Consider the following 7,518-nt stretch of genomic DNA (forward strand, 5'->3'; position numbering starts at 1 on the left):
AAGCTTCATAACCCTTTCTCAAATATCTCTGAGCCAACATCAAAGAAATCATACTAGATAATGCCTCTGATTTGTCTGGTTCAACCCGCAGAATTTCACCACTTTCACACTTTAATTCTATAACCTTTTCTTTGCAATTTATTATAGCATCATGCAATGTCAACCAATCCATACCCAAAATAACATCAAATTCATCAAACAGCAACAACATCAAGTCGGCCAGAAAGTAATGACCCCGAATCATTAAAGGGCATTTCTTACATACTTTATCATCTATCACACATTTGCCTAACAGATTCGACACTCTAATCATAAATTCTGTGTTCTCAACAGGTATATTCATACTAGACACCAGTTTCATGCATACATATGAATAAGTAGAACCGGGATCAATCAAAGAAATAACATTAACATCATAAAGAAAAAATATACTAGTAATCACATCGGGTGATGAAGCATCTTCACATGCCTTTATAGCATAAGTTCTAGCTGGAGCCCTTGCTTCAGATTTAGCTGCTGAATCTCTGGCTACATTTTTGCTGCTTGCTTCATTTCCAGCTTTTCTCGAATATCTTCCCCTCGAGTCTGCACCACTAGCTTTTACATTCTGAAATTTTTCTTTCTCAGCTCTCTCTGGGCAGTCTCTAATAAAATGATCCGGAGAACCACACCAAAAACATTCATTCGCTCTACATAGGCCAAAATGATTTCTGCCGCACAGCTGGCACTCAGGCTTAACAAATCTCGTATTTCCTACACTAGCCGCAGAAGTAGTCTGAGATTTAGGACCCACATTTTGCTTCTTAGAATTTCCATATGATTGTCCAGCCGAAACCTGTGAATGAGGATTCATATTTCTAGATTTTCTGGATTACTGTGAGAATGAACTGCTCGTCGGTCTTTTCTTCCAATTTCTAGTCTCAGCCTCTACCTTTTTCTTCTCTTTAAGTAGTTCTTCAGTCTTGCAAGCTTGATCAACCAGTACTACCATTTCTTTTAAATCAAGAATCCCAAAAAATACTTTCATGTCTTCATTGAGTCCGTCTTCAAATCGTCTGCACATTTTAGCTTCTGTAGGAATATATTCTCTAGCATACTTACTCAACCTGACAAACTCCCTTTCGTATTCAGTAACTGTCATGTTCCCCTACTTTAATTCAAGAAACTCTTTATGCTTCTGATCAATAAATCTTTCACTGATATATTTCTTCCGAAATTCTTCTTGAAAGAACTCCCAAGTTACTTTCACTTTCGATACTACTGAAATCAATGTCTTCCACCAATGATAAGTTGAATCCCTCAACAATGATATAGCACATTTCAAGCATTCCTCAGGTGTGCAAGACAATTCATCAAATACTCGAATAGAATTCTCAAGCCAAAACTCTACTTTCTCGGCATCATTATCAATATTTGCCCTGAATTCTTCGGCCCCTTGTTTACGGATTCTGTCAACTGGAGTTCTGTGAAATTTCATCAGATCTACACCTTGAGGCATCGGGGGTACAGGTTGAGGAATCGGGGGAGGTGGGGGAGGTGGGGAGGTTGTGCATTCGGGTTCATACGAACGAACTCAGTATACCAGGCACTCATCATCTGGAGAAAGGCTTCCTAAGCCACTTCTCCTCCTCCTTGACCAACAGTAGGAGGTGGATTTTCAGTTGGCACTGCCCCTTCAGCCAAAGCTGGTGCATTACTTTCTACATCATCAGCCGCAACTGGATCGGGATCCATTTACTATAAAAAAATCATTTAAAAGGTCAGAAGTCGTCACACTATCACAATATATATGGCATGTATAGCAAAACCCGTACATACAACACATTAGTCCGAGAACCGACTAAACCTACTCTGATACCACCAAATGTAACGCCCCGTACCCGATACCATCGCCGGAGTCGAACACGAGGTGTTAACAGACTTAATTCATTACTTAAACAGCTCAAACAATTTATTTTTAAAATTTTCAGTCAAGCTAGTAATCTGCGTCACAGTCGCTTAAAAATTCATATCTCGATTTCCAAAACTCGAAATCCAATTCCGTAAACTTTCCCTAAAACTATACTCATATATATATTTACTAATTTTTTATATAATTTTTGGTCAATCCAATTAGTACAGTTTATTAGTTAAAGTCTCCCCTGTTTCAGGGTTTGACTGCTTTGACATCTGTATATTACGAATCAGATATCTCTCTGTACAGAATTTAAATGACTATGAAGTTTATTTCTCCTAAAACTATACTCAATAAGTAATCTTTACATATAAATCATGACTTCTAATTATTTTTTTACAATTTATGATGAATTTTGTTAGAACAGGGGATCTAGAAATCACTCTGGCCCTGTTTCACAAAAATTCAAATATCTCATAAAATATAATTTATATACCTGTTTTGTTCAATCCATATGAAAATATACTAATTAAGCTTCAATTTCATAACTTACTCATCATTTAATTCCATTTCTATTATTTTTAGTGATTTTTCAATTTTACATCACTGCTGCTGTCAGATTCTGTTTTATGGCAAATTTCACTTTATTAAGGATTTTCATGGACTAAATAGCATTTTAAACATACATAACATCAAATATGACTTAGATTGGCCATTCCAATGGCTAATCATTTACAAACCCTTTTCTTTCCAAACCATAGCCATATCATAAGATCAATTACACAAACTGAGCGTTTTGCCATACATACCACATTCAAAATACACAAGCCATTTTACCAATTTAAGCCTTCGGATAGTGTGAACGAGTCTTCGACCTATCCCGATTCTCAAGCCGGCTTGTCAAAACTACAATGAAAGAAAAGGAGGGAGTAAGCACAAATGCTTAGTAAGTTCACATGCAAATAGCAAGTAACATAATCACACAACCTCACATAAAACATCATTTGCATAAACAACAACAAGACATTCATGTTTCATTTACATTTAATATCTTTCTACGATTTCATCATACCAAGTTTTCAACCTGAGGGTTTAAGCACATACCTGTCAAATTGTCTCATTTACCACACTTACCAACATGTCACTTTCGTTTTAGGCCTTCTTCTTATTCACGTAAGATTCATTCGTTGAACACATCAGAATATAATTCGAATACACGGATTTCATGAACGTAAGTGTCATACTCGCAGCTAGACAAACTCAATAGCCTGCGGAACTTATGTAGCCAAGCTACTATGTAACCCGCCCATAAGTGAACTCGGACTCAACTCAACGAGCTCGGGCGTTCGCATCCATAAGTGAACTCGGACTCAACTCAACGAGCTCGGATGCCTAGTTACATCTCACGAACTCGGACTCAACTCAACGAGTTCGGAACTCAACCATCCTAGTGACATGTCACTTGTATTCTAATCTATTCCCAAGGTTCAAACGGGCGTTTTCCTCGATCACACATCTTTGCCGTCTTCCACGGAATATCGAAATCAATACTTCAGTGATAGTTCATACTCATCAAGTAATTCACATAATTACATATTATTCAACAATAACCACAAAGCATAATATTTCATGATAATAGTCAGCATCATATCATATAAACAACATTAAATTGCTTAAAATGACAATTATGTTACTACATTTACACATGAACTTACCTCGGTACAAAATTATTAGCAATCGAGCCTATTCTTTGTAAATTTTATTTTTCCCTTGATCGCGACTTGAATCTCGTTTCTCTTAATCTATAATGCCAAATTAATCTTATTTAATACATACATTCATCAAAATAGCATTTAATACGAACTTTGGCAAAATTATATTTTTGCCCCTAAACTTTTGCATAATTACACTTTTTCCCCTAGGCTCGGGAATTAAACTTCATCCCTTATTCTTATGTTTTATGACATGCTGATCATTTTTCTCTTCTAGGGAAACATCAAATTCACACTCTAACATGTACTTATGACTATTAGGTATTTTTACCGATTAAGCCCTTTTACTCGTTTTCGCTTAAAACCGAGTAGTACAAGTTGTCTAACATAATTTAAAACCTCATATTCTATCATAAAACACCAAAATACACAAATTTAACCTATGGGTATTTTTCCAAATATAAACCCTAGGTTGAATTATTGCTAGCATAAGCTTAATCGAGCTACCGAGATTCCAAAAGCGTAAAGAACATTAAAAACGGGGCTTGGAATCACTTACTATGGAGCTTGGAAGCTTGAAACAAACCCTAACTATGGAGAACCCTTGAAATTTCAGCCTAATGAAGAAGATGGACAAAAATTGACTTTTAATTTTTTTTTTAATTCATTTTAATAACTAAATGACCAAAATGCCCTTACTACTAAACTTTCCAAAAATTCCGTCCATGTCCAATTTTTGTCCATAGGCTTAGAAATTAGTCAAATTGCTATTTAAGACCTCTTCATTAATATTCCAAAAAAATTTCATACTAAAAACTTCTAGAATGCAAGTTTTGCAAATTATTCGATTTAGTCCCTAATTTCAATTTAAGCACTTTAGGCATAGGATTTCATCACGAAATTTTCACACAATCATGCAATCATATCATAAACATCAAAATAATTATAAAATAATTATTTCTATCTCAAATTTGTGGTCACGAAACCACTATTCTATTAGGCCGTAATTCGGGATATTACAAATATTTTTAGCCAAAACACAATGACACATATAACAAAATGACCAATTCCCAATACATGCCATACTTTCAAAATACTAAGATTATCAGTACCCAAAATGAAAGTTTGATAGTGAAATTTGAGTCTCTGGTGATCTCCGATCCGAGCTAGCTCGGTAACACTATAAAAGCATGAAAAATAAACGGAGTAAGCTATATAGCTTAGTAAGCTCGTATATAAGAAATAAGAAACCTTACCATGCATATAACATTCAAATAATATAACATAATTAAATGTACATTTACCATGGACTCATAATCATAACTCATTCCATCACAAAATTTACCTCATATTCATCATTTCAAGCATTTAAGAGATATCAGCTTCAAGTACATACCTGTACCTTCTCGAAAGGAATGTACACATAATCTCATCCTTGAAATACCCGTGAACCATGATAAACCGTAATTTATACATATTTTTACCCCATGTTTAACGTATTTTATGGATGATTTCCCATTAGAATTGGTGAATTCGATGCTCCTAATGCTTTAATTTCATGTTTTATACTTAGGAGAGCATAGGAGAGCAAAAGGAACGAGAAACGGGCCAAAAACGGAGAAAATGGGCCAAAGTACGAAATCAACATGGCCTGGACCTCCTCACACGGGCAGACCACACAGCCGTGTCAATTTGACAGGCTCGAGCACGGCCTGAAGTAATCACACACAGGCATGTCACACGAGCGTGTCCCTACCGAGCCTAAGTTGAGTCCAATTCGGAAAAGGCAAATTTTGAGGGCTCTTAGGTATTCTAAAGCCTATAAATACACCCTAGAGGAGGAAGAAAAGTGACACGCAAAATAGGGAGTAAGGAATTACTCCAAGGAAGCTGATTGATCCATCTCAGAAGCCGGATTCACTATCAAGACTGAAGATCTCTCCTCAATTTCCCTTTCAGGACTTTTGGGTTTTCTTTATGTTTTATATTCTTTATTATTCTAAGATGTTTTCTTATTTAGTTATGAACTAAAACCCCTAAATACCTAAGGGGAATGAAACCTAAGACGAATCTTGTTATTATTTTCTGAATTGTATGATAAATATTTAACTTGTTCTTAATTATGTGTTCTTAATTCTTATTTTGATATCCCAGGATATTGATTTAAGATAAGCTCTTATTCAGAGGAGGAATAGACCCTGTCTAAAAATACATTTGTCATAATTAAGCAGAGTTGTTTGCACGCCTAGATATAGGGTGACAAGATTTTGCCGGATTAGGATGAAACCTAATAAGGGGATCCATAGATCTAGTTAATGCAACCATAGGGTGTTAATTAGAGAAAGGTCTCAATTATTCAATCTAGGGATTAGACATTATTAGTCTTGAATAGGGATAATAACATAACTTAGGGATCTCTACGGAACAAGTTAAATGAATAAATTGTCTGATTCGAAGCCAGAATAACAAGTACAATCTAGGTGGATTTTTCCTTAGGTATTGTCTTAATTCAATCGATTTTCCCAAAAGCAATTCCCCAATTCCATTCTCTGTGAATTCTTAGTTTAGATAATTAGTTAGTTAAAACAAAAACCTCTTTATTCTTAGGCTAGATAATAAAAAGACAGTCATTACTAGTACTTTTAGTTCCTTTGGGTTCGACAATCCGGTCTTGCTAAAACTATACTACTGTTCGATAGGTACACTTGCCTACATCGCGATAATAGTTAGTTTCAAGAACGATTAATTATAAATATTTAAAACCTATCACAAAATCACGCGATCAAGTTTTTGGCGCCGTTGCCGGGAACTAAGATATTAGGAACGCTCAATTTTTATTACTTTAGCCATTTATTGTTCTTGAAATTTAATTTTTATTTTTTATTATTATTTTCTTTCTCTTGGCAGGTTTTTATAGTTTATAACTAGAAGAAACCCGTCAGGACCACTACTTTTTGACAAAGAAATCGATCGTACAGTTCACAGACATCACAAAAAATAAAGCAAAGCTTAAGATACACAGAGAATGAGCAAGAGGAAGATACTCAACCCCCAACCGAAGAGATGGCTAAAAACCAAGACAATCAGCTACCTCTTGCAATTGCGGTTAATCAAAATCCTGCTCCACGCACTATGTATGATTGTGCTAAACCTTCTTTAACAGGAACTGAATCGAGCACAGTTAGACCTGCTGTAGCTGCAAATACTTTTGAACTAAAACCTAACACTATTCAAATGATCAACCAATTTGTTCAGTTTGATGGTTTGTAGGATAAGGATCCCAACGCTCACTTAGCAAATTTTTTGGAACTATACGATACATTTAAAATTAATGGTGTTTCTGATTATGCCATTCGTCTTCGGTTATTCCCTTTTTCATTGAGTAAAAAAGCTAAACAGTGGTTGAACTCATTACCACGAGGGTTAATTACTACTTTGGAACAAATGGCCTAAAAATTTTTACTAAAATATTTTTCGCCGGCTAAAACGGCTAAATTACGTAATGATATCTCTTCGTTTGTGTAGATGGACTTAGAAACTATTTGCGATGCATGGAAGAGATACAAAGACTTACTGAGAAGGTGCCCTCACCATGGGTTACCGCTTTGGCTACAGGTTCAAATGTTCCATAATGGCCTGAATCCTTTGACTCGACAAATGGTTGACGCAGCTGCTGGCGAAACCATCAATAATAAAACTCCTGAAGATGCCTATGAGTTTATAGAGGAGATGTTACTAAATAACTATCAGTGGCAAGTCATGAGGACTAAGCCAACTAAAACAGCGGGTGTTTATAACGTCGATTCGGTTATTATGCTATCAAACTAGGTAGAACTTCTAAATAAAAAGATTGATGGTTTACTTGGTTCTACTCAGGTACATCCAATAATGAGGTGCGAGACGAATGGAGGA

The 7,518-nt window shown here is 35.6% G+C and overlaps 1 non-coding gene across 1 annotated transcript; it reads right to left on the reverse strand.

Annotated features, from left to right (window-relative positions):
- Positions 1-7,098: 7,098 nt before the first annotated feature.
- On the reverse strand, positions 7,099-7,205 carry LOC121230123 (small nucleolar RNA R71). Its single transcript, XR_005928075.1, has one exon. It is a non-coding gene; the product is annotated as a small nucleolar RNA R71 (small nucleolar RNA).
- Between the last annotated feature and the right edge of the window lie 313 nt (positions 7,206-7,518).

This window comes from Gossypium hirsutum, chromosome A05, assembly GCF_007990345.1.
Source record: "Gossypium hirsutum isolate 1008001.06 chromosome A05, Gossypium_hirsutum_v2.1, whole genome shotgun sequence".
Taxonomy (NCBI): Eukaryota; Viridiplantae; Streptophyta; class Magnoliopsida; order Malvales; family Malvaceae; genus Gossypium; species Gossypium hirsutum.